The sequence below is a fragment of the Notamacropus eugenii genome, chromosome 4 (genome assembly GCF_028372415.1).
Source record: "Notamacropus eugenii isolate mMacEug1 chromosome 4, mMacEug1.pri_v2, whole genome shotgun sequence".
NCBI classification, from domain to species: Eukaryota; Metazoa; Chordata; class Mammalia; order Diprotodontia; family Macropodidae; genus Notamacropus; species Notamacropus eugenii.
Window position 1 is genome coordinate 99385779 of NC_092875.1, and position 14019 is coordinate 99399797.

The 14019-nt window shown below is 36.3% G+C and overlaps 1 protein-coding gene across 2 annotated transcripts in view; it reads left to right on the forward strand.

Annotated features, from left to right (window-relative positions):
- The window catches only part of FAM135B (family with sequence similarity 135 member B), a 441077-nt gene that overhangs the window by 371309 nt on the left and 55749 nt on the right, over positions 1 to 14019 (forward strand). The gene's annotated exons all lie outside the window — the stretch shown is intronic.

Below are 14019 nucleotides of genomic sequence, written 5' to 3' on the forward strand. Positions count from 1 at the left end.
ATTGTGAGATGAAACAGAGATGGAAATGGGCTCTGTGACTTAAGTAAACTATTATTCTTCATAGAATGGTAGAGCCATTGAGAATTGTAAGATTATATAGCCTGCTCTCTCCTGTTTATGAATGATGATACTGACCTACAAATGTAGTGGACGGCCCGCGTCCCTACATGGCTCGGTAAAGTGGTGAAGAAAAAAGACACACGGGAGGCGGGAAAGATAGACCAATTCTGTTTATTGATCTGAGGGTCAAGGTATTTATAGACAGAAACTACAAGTCTACGTGACATTCTGCTTGTCTCCTGTCCCAGAGATTTGGTCAGTCTTATTGTCTTTAAAATCTATTAGCCTAGAGGACATCTATTTTACATATCCCTTGTTTTCTGTAACTCCCATGTTTGTCTCAAGGAGACAGCAACATCTGGGGGGTATGGAGAGCCATTCCAGATGATACTGAGCCCAGTCTCAACAGTTTCCCTGAGGGTCTTTCCTGATCTTGTCAACAGCACTCCACCCTGGCCCTCTACATACAGAGAAGGCAGGTGACTTGCCCAAGGTCACAGTAGTAAATCGTGAGAACAAGAATACAAGACATCTAACTTCCCAATGAATACTATTTCTACTTTCTCCTCAAATCTGAAGACCAGAATTTTTATTCAACTTCAGCTACCCACAGAAGTAGTCATATTTTAAATTAGAATTGTGCCAACTGCTTTAATTTGGGTTTGTAAATACTTTCAGCTTATGATTTTTATCCTATATTTATTTGTTCTCTTATTTAATTTTCTCCCTCTTATCTATCTATCTATCTATCTATCTATCTATCTATCTATCTATCTATCTATCTATCTATCTATCTGTCTGTCTGTCTGTCTGTCTGTCTGTCTGTCTGTCTGTCTGTCTGTCGGTCTGTCTGTCTATCTGTCTATCCATCCATCCATCCATCCATCCATTCATCCATCCATCCATGTATCCATCTATCTATCATCTCTCTTCTTCAAGTGTGTGTGTGTGTCTCTCTCAGTGATCTCAGACTTGAAGTCCAGAAATGGGGAAAATAGATTTCTGTAATCTTTTGTCTTACTTGGTTGTTATATGCAGAATCTTACACTATAGTAGATGACCCTAAAGACCCTTTTCAATTTTTTATTTTGAGTGCATTTCAGTTATAGGGGACAAATATGTATATATAGAAGTAGAAGATGGCATTTCAAGTTAAGAGAAAAACTTGTTGACAAATTGGTCAAATTAAAGTGAATAAAGGGGAGAGGAGGAGAATAAGGATAGGGACTCTATTTTACACTTCCTTAAATGCTAAATGTGTTTATATTTCGTCCTGGAGGCAATAGGAAGCTATGAAAGTTTTCTCAGCAAAATGATGTGAACAGACCTCTGTCTTAGTAATGTTTTTTTGTTTTGCTTTCATTTTGTTTTCGGTAGGATACATTGAAGTGGGGACAGATTGTAGGTAGGGAAACCACTAAAGAAAATGTCATAATAGTCTGGGCACTCATTAGAAAAGGCCTGAACTAGGGTGGTGGCCGTATGAGTAAGAAGAGGGGGATGATTGTGAGAAATACTGTGGAGGTGGAATCAACATGATTTGACAACTTACTGGATACGGGGGTAGTGATGGAGGGAGTGAGAAAGGAGAAATCAGATATAACTATGGCATAATGAACCTGGTAGACTGGGAAACATGGTGCTCCCTCAGTAGAAACAGGGAACTTTGGAGGAAGAAGAGTTTAGCCATTGCAAATATACTTTCCAAAAATAATCCATAGAGTGACTCACATTTCTGTAGTGCTTCACAGTTTACAAAGCGCTTCATCACAATGATCCTCTTAGGTAGTTCATTATTATCCTCAGTTTTAAAGACAAATCCTCAAGCATTATGAAGTACCTACTATATACCAAGCATTATGGAAATTTATAGAGATAAAAGAATGACAAAATCCATACTTGGAATGAGCATATTTTTTAAACCAGGGCTAAAAGATAGTGAATTATTTCTTTAAGGTCATGAAGGTAGTAAATCTGAAAACTGAGTTTCAAACTCAAGTATCCTGAATTCAAGCCCAGGATAGTTGCTATTTATCAAAATCTTCCTTGCTGTTTTGAGGAAGATGTAGATACAACACAGAGAAAATGAGAGAGCATTCAAACTCTGGGTGATATCATGCATAAAGATGCAGAGTCCAGAATAAGCATGGTTTATGCCAGGATCAGTAAGGAGAACAAAAGGAAGGAAAGGAAGACTTCAGAGACTTAAAAATCATAATGGAAAGAGTGGAATTAATGAGTTTTAGATCGGAGTCCTGGCTCTGTTACTTAGGAGTTATCCTAACCTGAGCAAAACATATAATGTATTTCTGTGAATTTCATTCATCTACCAATGATAAGGATCTTTTTGTTCCCCCTCCTTCTCAGATCTACTTTGAAGACAGGACTTCATAAACTGTAATCCTGGAAGTTCCTGTTTCACAAGTTAGCCTTATCTTATTGAGTATTTTGGTCATCACAACTCTTTGTGACGCCATTTGCATTTTCTTGGCAAAGATACTGGAGTGGTTTTCCATTTCCTTCTCCAGCTCATTTTATACATGAGAAACAGAAGCAAACAGGGTAAAGTGACTTTCCTAGAGTCACACAATCAGTGAGCATCTGAGGCTAGAATTTGAATTCAGGAAGATGAATCTTCCTGACTTCAGGCCTGGAATTCTATTCTGGTAACCCTTCTGACACAGAGTAGGTGCTTTATAGATGCTAGCTATTATCATGTGAATTTCCTATTATTTTAAAGCAAATGGAGTTATTAAGATCAGGTTATCTCTTTTAATTTACATGATTACTCCTTGAATCCCCTAATATATATTGGAATTTATTATTCCGGCATTGTCTCCTCTTAGGGGGTGGGTACACAATATATCTTGCAATTTGAAGCCTGACAACCTTTTAGATGTCTGTTTTAATTTCCAGTGATAACATTCTAAGGCTTACGATCTTGAGTTCTTGTTCATACTAACTATTCCTTTCATGAGACATGATACTGATGCAATATATTTTTTCTGCCTTTTTAATTTCATTTTTGCTTTGTTTCCTTATTCATGGATACATTAATATATGCTTTAGGCATGTTAAGTTTGAAAGCGTTACATCTGAGGACTGATTCCAGAGACTCCTCTAAGAATAGTAAGGAATCAATGAGATTCTTCTAATTCTAGCACTTTGTAAATAAAGCCCTCTGAAGTCAAACAGATTATTAGCAATTAAACTATTTATCCCTACTTTATGCAATGTATGCATTGAGGTATTTATTAACATAATAAATTATGAATTATTCAGACCTAATATATCAACTTACATAATTACCTCTGAGTTTCTATAAAAAGGTCTTAAATATGACAAGATCTCTTAATTTTATTAGAAATTGGTCCATTTCCTAAGTCCCAGAGCTTTAAGGCAGAAATCACTACCTTTTAAGCACACCAGTAAACAAATTAAGAGTTCTGTGAGACAGAAAGAATTTAAATGTCATATATCATTAGGAAGTGAGAGTGACTTCAGTAAATTTCTGGGGAAAGATCTAAGCAGGGAGATCCTGTTGTACAACAATCCATTACTATTAAGTGCTCTTTATATGCAAAATAGTGTGGTAAATACTAGAAAAGGTAATTTTTTTGTTTGGCTTGGTTTGGTTTGGTTGTATATTTGTTGTGACTCTATCTCCCTAGCTTGTCCAACCCACAAGTTCAGTAACTGCTTATAGGTCAGAATCACTTTTTAATAGCATGGAAACTTTGGCTACCTCTGTTTCTGACATAGATTGCTTTACCCCCTCCTTTAAGCAGCCCTTATCTGATATTTAATTGAATCTAATAAAAAAAATAAAGAGTTAAGTGTCTACTATGGCACTGTACTAGGCGCTGGGGATATAACAACAAAATGAGATACAATCTGTACCCTCAAGGAGCTTAGATTCTACCTGGAAGATATATCACTTAAAAATAAATACATGAAAATTTAAAGGACTCTTTTAGGTTTCTGGACAGCTGAAGTTTTTCTACAATATCAATCACTTGAAATAGACAAACAGACAGATAGATTTGTCTGTTGTTTTTATATCATCTCTAATCTCTACTACGTATCCCAACCTCACCTAGACAAATATCCAGTCTAATAAGATATAAATTAAGATTTTTAAAAAGTTCCATAAAATTAAACATGTCCCCCAAACCCACATTATATCAGATATCCCAGACCTATGGTTTCCCACTTCTGCAGAGGAATGAGTAGAGGAGGGAGGGAGAATGTATCTTCATTGGGATCTTATATATCTTCATTGAAATTGAGCTTTGTCATTAATATTTCACGAAATTCATTTTTTGTGTTTTGTGTGTTTATCCATTTACGTTGTCATTAAATATATGTATAGATATATACTATATTTACCTTTATGATCATTACACACACACACACACACACACACACATGCATGCACACTTTTTCCCCTTTCACTTTATTTTGTATCAGCTTATGGATCTTTTCATGCTTCTCTGAACTAATCTCTTTCATCCATTTTTATAGCATAGAAATTCCCTTACAATCATGTTTAGCCATTCCTCAGCTGATGGATACCCACTTCATTTCCAGTTCTTTGCTATCACAAAAAGTGCTATTGTAAATATTTTGCTGCATATGGAATCTTTCTTTTCATCATTAACCTCCTTGGGGGTCTATGTCTACTAGGGCATACGCTGGGCCAAAGAGTCTGGACATTTTAATTACCTTTTTTGCATATTCCAGATTGCTTTGCAGAATGGTTTTCTCTAATTCACAGCTCCCTCAAAATTGCATTAATGTGCTCATCTATGCATAACCACTATAGTGTTAACTCTTCCAACCTTTTGTCATCTTTGATGGTTTCCTGGATGTGAGGTAAAACCTCAGAGGGCTTTTACTTTAATAGCATTTACACTAAGGTGAATACTGCTCTTGTCTTCATTTTCTTCATATGTTCAATGAAAGTGGAAAAGAATTCAAGAATCTCCCCAGCTGAAAAATTCTATGACTATCTGACTCTCCACTTAGGAATGAGAAGCAAGAATAACACAAAACAGACATGCCATGACCTAGTTCTGAGCACATTTCACTTGATCTCCCCCTCCCCTCTTTTTATACTTATAGTTCAAAGTGGGATGGGATTTTCTGAGAATCCTTGTACGAATGTTTGTGGCTTATTTTTTTTTTTTTGTAGGGGCAGCAGCAAGGTGGAAAGGATCAAGGGCGCATGGATGTATACATTTGCCGTATCTCATGGGATGGTCAATATCAAATGGATGGAAAGAAAGAAGCAGATCCTATGAAAGTTGTTAAGAAAAATAAGGGCAGGGAATATGTAGTCAAAGGACTATATAGGGTAGCTTGAGGAGAAAAGAGAAAAAGACAATAGAAATAACTGAAAATTTAGAGAGGACTTGGAGTCAGAAGAACAAATTGGTTCTGTAAAGTTTGGATTCAGTCAAAGGGTCACATTTGAGGACCTCGAGGGTTGCATGTGGCCTTCAAACCACAGGTTTCCCACCCCTGACCTAGGTTCTAAATTTGGTTCCAATCATTTAGTAACTGTATGATCTTAGGCAAGCAACTTAAATTTGGTCTCAGTCTCCTCAACTGCAAAATGAAAGGGATGAACAAGAACAACTTTGATTACTTTTCCAAGTTAGACTTTCTGTGATTATGAGATTCTCGTGGAGTTCTTGATCTTTGACATCTGTTCTCGCTTTTAACATTCTGTGATTCTGTAAAATATACATAACTTAATTTATGTGGTCCCTTTCAACTCTGACATTCTTTGATTCCATGACATCCACAGAGCACTTTAGAAACCACTGGGAAATCAACAGGTTGCTTTGTTTCTGGATGGCTTCTTTGAGTTCTTGTGTGATGACCCCTTTGCCAGGCTTACCTTAAAGGGGCAAATTCAGTGGAAGGTGGTCAGGATCAGATAATGCCTCTGATGATGAATAAGTTTCTTAGTGAATATGATGTCTTTGAAGGTCTGTTTTCTACAGAGCACTATCAGATGTAGCCAAAGCAGGTTGAAGCCTGGTTATCCTACTTGGTCAGTATATTATACTAGTGCTCAGTCCATGAGTTTGATTCCAGTCTTTTCTGTGTTCATAGACCACATAACCTTAACTCCAGGCTGTCATTTAGCTGATATTTGTAAGTTGGTGACCCAGGTGGCCAGACACTAGCTGTGTACTCTGAGTGCTACTGGAAACTCAGCCTGAAACACATTAGCTTTGTTTTAATGCATATACTGGCCTATTTGCAAATGAGAAAAATTAGCCCAATTCAGTATGATGTTGAATAAATACACAATGATATGGGATCTTAAATTTAGAGGTAAAAGAAACTTTAGAAGTCACCCAGGCCCCTCATTTTAGAAATAATTATTAAGATAAGTAAAAGTTTGACAAAGATCATAAAGCTAGGATTCAAAATCACATGATTTATTTCAAATCTGGCATTCTATATGCTATATTATGCTGCTGCATATGCTATTCATCTGAATATAGGCTACTAAGAAGTATAAGGAATACCCTTAAAATGAGATCTCTCTGGCAGGAAGTAAAGGCACACACACAATATTAAAGATGTGAAATTTAATAGTACATGCTCCATTTCAAAAGTCCATTGGTGTGAAAATTCTCTCCAATGATATAGATCACAACTCCCTTACATTAACATGTGGCTTTCATCAGTTACTATGGTCAGTGATTATATAAAATAATGGTCAATCTTCTGGTAAGGGACCTTTTCCAGTTTAGCGAGGTTGGTCATTCTGTGGCATAGATTTAGTTCATTGCCAAATCTATCCTCTGTTTGATCTATTGACATAGTTTTCAGTCCAGCATTTCAAACCTGCTCAAGCTGTCCTCAACCCCACTTTCCAACCTTATTAAATATTACACACCTTTAAGTTCTTTACAATTCAGACAAACTTCCTTCAGCATACACTATATTCCATTCCCATAAAACAAAAATATTTAGTCATTTTTTGGAGTAAACAAGGATTAATTTTTAATATTTTAGTATAGAAAGATCATACATGAATCCCCTAGGAACCATACTATCATCATAGTCCATAGAAGGACTCAAATTAGACAAAGAACCTGGGAATGTTTGTGCCAAATTTTGATAATTTTAAAAGATTGTAAAGAGAAGGAAAAAATAAACTAGGCAAGGAAGTCAGAAGAAATTTTAGGGAAATTTATCTCAAATAATAAGAGTATGCAAGTAGAATTCTATTCAAATATGAAGGAGCTTTTCAAAGAAGTGAAGTATACACACAGCATGGAATACACAGATATATTTCATTAAAACAGGGATGTAAAAGGGGATTTAGTCTAACTCTCCATACTCATGCAGATGCCTTCTCTTTATTAAGAGAAATAACTGGGAAAGAATGCAGTTATTGGATTTATAAGAATTCATTTATATTCTGGCTTGGCTAATTAATACATATGCTTGTCCTCACCCTTTATCTCTACTTTATTTTTTAATTTTAAAAATTTATGTATTTATTTTTAGTTTTAAGCATTCATTTCCATAAGATGTTGAGTGTTAAGTTTCCCCCCCCTCCTTCCTCCCTCCCCAAGATGGCATGCAATCTGATATAGTCTCTATATATACCTTCATATTAAACATATTTTCACATTAGTCATGACCCAAAGAATTTATCTAGTTGTTTTGGTGAAGCAAATAAACGATAGTCAAAATAATTCCAGCCGGTGTCCAAATCGTTAGTGCCCCTACCTACTATAACCCTCATCTACGTCAGTTTTAGGATCTGCTTCTGCAATTTGCCATGCATTGCCTTCTTAAAGCAATACTATCTATATTGAACTCTCACTAAAATATTACTTCTGCCCTCCCTTTATTAATCATTACCCTCATGTTTTTCCACTCTGGTCCACAGTTGTCATTATATGAGTTTATTATCTTGAAATATAATTTTACTTCAGCTCTATTTATCTTCTTTTAATCTCTTCCTTACAAAAGATATATACTTTTAATACTATATTTTCATCATGAATCATTTATCATATGTCTACTTCTAAGGTCAAACTTGCCTCCATACGTTAAGAACTCTACTTTGCCTCATTTGTTAGCCATTCTTTGAACATTTGTGTTAAGATATCTGAATCCATGAGTTTTATCATTCTTGTTTTTCTTAGATATTTTCTACTACGAATCAATGCTTATATCCTTCCCATCCCTCTGTGATTTACCAGTCCTATTCAGCATCCCTGACAGATGATTGTCTAGTCTCTTCCCATAGACTTCCTCATAAGACATCTCATTACAAGGTGTACAAGCCTTGATTATTAGGAAGTCTAGCTCTGAGACTTCTACCCACTGTGCCCTCTTCAGGACTTGGGAATAGAGTAGAACAAGTCTAATCCTTTTCCTTATTAACAATCCTTTAAATACTGAAAAAAGAAGAAATAGTGCCCCCTGCCCAAAGGGTTTATTCTGGACATTGTAGGTAGTGGTAGCCTATCTGCCTCATACTCACTCAGAACACCCCCCCCACATGTATATATACATACATACACACACAATACATATACACATACATATACATCTATGCCCATATACACATACATTTGCACATGTGTGTATGCATGTATACATGTACATTATCTATCTATCTATATCTATCTATCCATCTATCTATCTATCTAATGTATTTCTCTGTATGACCTGCAATACTGCAATGAAAGACATTCCTATTTTAGGTGACTGCCAAGCCTAGAGGCCTGTATTGGGCTACCCGAGTCTTTCTTACCTGTCCAGGTCTTCGGCTGGCCACGCTGGATGCACGTATGAGAGAAAGGACGTTCCAGAGTCAAACAGGGGTTGAGCTTTATTACAGGGTTTCGGTTACAAGTGCAGGGGGTCTTCTTTCTTAGGACGAAGAGGGGGAGATTTCCTAAGAAGGCTAAGCTTAAGGGAATGGAAGTAGAAGTACAAGCGGGGAGAGAGGGGGAGGGGAGAGAGGAAAGAAAAGAATCGGAGCCCTACTTTTCTCTTTGGCTCCACACGTGCTAAGAGAGCTTTTAGGCTTCCTCAATCCTACTTAATCTTCAGCCACACAGTTTGCATCTCAATACCGTGCTGTTAGGTAACTAGGTGTGCTCCAATCCGGGACAACCTCGAGGGCAGGGAGACTCCACCCATCAGGTATCTCCGGGGGAGAGGCGGAAATACCCGAGCTAGCCGAGCTAGCTCGGTCTGACCTTCTCAAACCCCCGCTGTTCATGGAGGGCCTCGTAAGACTCTAAGATTTAGAAGTCCCACTTTTACCCGCCCGAGACTGTCCACACGGATTTGAGCTTCCAGTCCCAACAGGTGACAGTGGGTACAGGAAGTGATTACATGACTTCTATTATCTAAAGTGTTAGTGCTTCTCATTTCTAGTAAAATGTCCTGTACACAGCAGATGTTATTTGAATGGTATGTGATGATTTCCCCCAAAATATTATATGAAATTTTCCTTGGATCTACCTGTTTCGTTCTTTGGAACAAACAACTTTACTTAGAGGAATCTATTAGAGCTTTTACAAGAAATTTGGCAAGCCTGTTTTAGACAGGGGAATGAGAAAGAGACAGTAGAAATAGAATGTTATCAACAGATATATATCCTAGGAATTATATTATAGAAATAGGGAAGGAACCTTTGAGATCTTAGCCAAATAGGTGGCCTGTTAAGTAGATCACTATACTGAGAGTCATAAAGACCTGAGTTTAAACCTTTTCTTAGATAATTAATACCTATGTTATCCTGGGCAAGTTGCTTACCCTCTCTCAACCTCAGTTTCCTTATCTGTAGAATGCAATAATAAATTTCTGATCTCACAGAATTTTTGTGAGGATCAAATAAAATAATAACAATGGTAGTTATTAAATGTTTATGTAGAGCTTACAATTTGCCAAGCACCATGTCAAGCACTTTACAATTATTGTCTTATTTGTTCTTTATAAAAACCCTGGGAGATAAGGGCCACATTGGAACTCAGATCTTTCCAATACCAATAGCAGCAAAGCTAGCTACCTCATATAAGTAAAGTGCTTTGCACAAGTTTCAGAGCTACATACATGTTAGCTATTGTTATTGTCTTCCTGATAATAATGTGAGAAAAGAATAAGCAGAAGGAGAAAGAGGAGAAGAAAATAGAAGAGAAAAAGGAGGAGAAGGAAAAGGAGAAGAGGAAAGTGATTATTACAGGGGGGTCTGTACAAATGGAAAGAACGACTATTCTTCCTCAAAGTCCCAAAGTCAGAAAGTGGCAGGACCAACATTCAAATACAACATGATTGACTCCAAATACAGTACTTTTACACTGCAGTGACAGTTCCTATTTTGATAGCACAATGTGGATGATAAAAATCCTTCTTCACAATAATCTGGTGAGGAAGGTAGAACAAACATCGTCATCCTTTTATAAATGGGCAAACTACACTTCTAAATCTTGTCCAAAATCTCAAAGAAAGTATCAGAACATACCCAGATGCCTTCATTTCAGCCCCCAAATTCTTGTGCTGTACTACATTACTTCTATAATAGTAAAGTAGTAATAGTTTTAAAATTTTCGAGTGTAAGACTTATAGAACAGCAATAATGATGCTGATAAAATATCACATTTATAAAAATACTGTCATAATTTAAAAAAACACTTCATATATGTTGTCTTATTTGATCCTCAAGACAGATGTGAGCTGATTGATCTACAAATACGATCACCATAATTTCATAGATAGGAAACCTGAGCCTCAAAGAGATAAAGTGATTCTACAATATAATATAAAATAAAATAATATATTATAATAATATAATTATATATGATAAATAATATAATGTACACTTGCACATGTGTGCCTATGCATATACATGTTAATACATGCATAAAAGTACACTGACTGCCCCGTGTATTCATTTGTGTGTACATTTATGTGTACATTCTACATTCTTATTTGTAATTGTAATATATTTATACATGCATATATATGTTTCTAAGATGATATATATGAATATATATTATATATATCTATATATATACATATATATATTTTTCCCTACCAAACTCAGTCTTCAGTGGATAATAACATGTTAGAAGTACAGATTTTCACACCTCCTCTTGAAATATTTAGGTACTTAAATGGTATGTCACCCTGGATAAGTCACTGAACTTCTGTCTACCTCAGTTTTTTTTATCTGTAGATGATGATAATTAGAGCATCTATCTCTCAGGGTTTTCTGAGGATGAAATGCGATATATTTGTGAAGCACTTTGTACAGTACCTGGTACATAGTAGACTCTGTATAAATGCTTATTTCCTTCCTTCCTCCCTTTTCTCTCAGTTTCCTCAACTGTAAAATGAGGATAGTAATAGCACCTACTTCCCAGGGTTATTGGGAATTGCAAATAAGATATTTGTAAAGTATGTATCCCAGTAGCTGGAATATAATATGCTTAATAAATGCATTTTCCCTACCCTTCCCTAACCCTCCAATCTGAACCCTGTTCTTACTCCAGAGTTCTTTCAATTTTTCCACATTATCAATCCAGCTGTCCTTAAACACAGGGTGATGATGGAAAGAACATTCTTTGTATTCATTCTGGGGGTCCAAGTTTAAATCACAGTTCCATTGCAGTCTTCATGAACCACTTTGATCAAGTTGCACAATCTCTCTGGATCTCAGCAAGCTCATATGTCAACTGAAAGCATTGAGTGAGATGATTTCTAAGTTTTAGATCTCATAATCCAACTCTAAATCTTATAATCATGTGATTCTGTATGTGTGTATGTGAATCTACATAAACACACATGCTGTGTACCATATAGAATGCAGGTATAAACTGCGTCTTCACTTTCTATTTAAAATAAATTTCTCTGTTTCTAATGACTGATCTCCTGGAAGTTATTGAGTTCCCTATCACGGGATAGGCAATCTCTTAATGTGGATTTGTGCTTTACTGAAGTAGTGTAATAGATAACTCCTGAGATCCCTTCCAACTCTATCCCATGCACACAGAAGGCACTCAAAAAGTATGTATGGAACTAAACAAAATTGAAATGCTGATCTAATTCTTTAGGTCTTGATCAGAACTTCTGATTCTTACTTGGACCAAAATTGATTTCATAATGATATAGAAGGACTTCACATAATTTTAGCCTGTGACCATTATTATGTTCACATGCACAATCAAACCTGAGTTAATCCATACATTTTCATCTGGTTACCTGATCCGGTATAGTCTAAAGTCCCTTTTTCTCCTATTGACTTCAATTTTTTATTGCTTAATGTATTATATCAGGGCAAGCTGAAGGGTTAGTTGCTAAAATTCTGCACTGTTGTGCTGAAGAGTATCAAACTCATGGGGCAGCTAGGTGGTACAGTGGATAGAGCACCAGTGCAGGAGTCAGGAGGACCTGAGTTCAAATCTCACCTCAGACACTTGACACTCACTAGCTGTGTGACCTTGGGCAAGTCACTTAACCCCAATTGCCTCATCCTGGGTCATCTCCAGTCATCCTGATGAATATCTGGGCACTGGATTCAGATGACTCTGGAGGAGAAGTGAGGCTGGTGACCTGTACAACCCTCCCTCACTCAAAACAAAGTCAAGGGCAAGTCATGTCATTATTTCTCTGATGGTATGATCTTCTTCGGCAACGAAGGTTGAACACACATCAAACTCATGAAATTCTGATTTGATATTCATGGGTTCCTCTGAACTGGAAGAAACCTTAGAGCATAGAATGATAGAATATAGAGGACTAGAATGTAAGACTAAGAAGAAACTTAAGAATATAAAATCCTAGGATATAGAGTCTAGAAGGCTGGTGCAAGAAAGCTCTTTGGGAAACAGGATGCACATGTATCAGAACCATTTTATTAGTCTTACTAAGGTATCTTTCTCCTGTATATCTTTCATGTATGTATGATGTTATTTATGCATCTTGCTGATTTGCATTTCTAGAAGTTTTTTTTAACTAGGAAATCCACATACCAGTGAAATCATGTATCTGTTAGTAATGATGATGATGGTGATGGTCAGGATGATGTTATTCATGTTTAATTAGGGAAGACGTTATTTCTTTTTAAAAAAATCTATTTCCACATTTTCCTTTTTCTACTTTCAATTGGTTTATCTTTTCACTTTCCTCACAAATGTATTTAATTAGCTGACGCTTTAAACTTTCCTTGGAAAGCCACATAGTACCAGAGACTGATATTAGAAGTCAAACTCAATAGCGGGTTTCATAGATTCTATATCCTCTCAGTTACATGCCTAAGCATCTTCAGGGTGAGCTGAAGGTGAAATGAAAATGGAATTATTCACTGGCACCAGGGCCCAGAATAAAGAAATATGTAACCCCATCAAATGGCACTTGAGGAAAATAGAATTGACAGTAGCCCAATAAAAGTACTTTGCTAACGGGCTATCCATTTTAGCTTTGACTTATGTCTTACTTGATTGTGAGAAGCCTGACATGTTGCTCGTTTGTCTTTCCTCAGAGAGGGGCCAGGGTTTGGTTCAACCTTGTTTATTCTGATATGCTGGGTAAACAGAAAGATAGGGAAAGTCAGGAAAAAGGAAGAAAAACTACTGATAACTTTATCATTTTTAAGGGTCTTTGAGACAGTTAACAACCTCTCTTTTTAGTACATGCTGGTGAATGTCTAGCTATATGCAGGCCCTTGTTATCCTATGACTGAACTATTGTATTATAATTACTGCTCTAACCTCCAATTAGTTTCGCACATGTCTTCAGATGAACTGCTTTTACACATTGGTTTGTTCATATCATTCTCTTGTATATTATTTTTAACAAGAAAAATGCATTTGTTCATATCAAAATTCAGTTATTGAACAAAAATGGCAGGGGGGACAGACTATAAAAATTGTTACACAGTACCTCAGGAACATCATGATTTTTGAA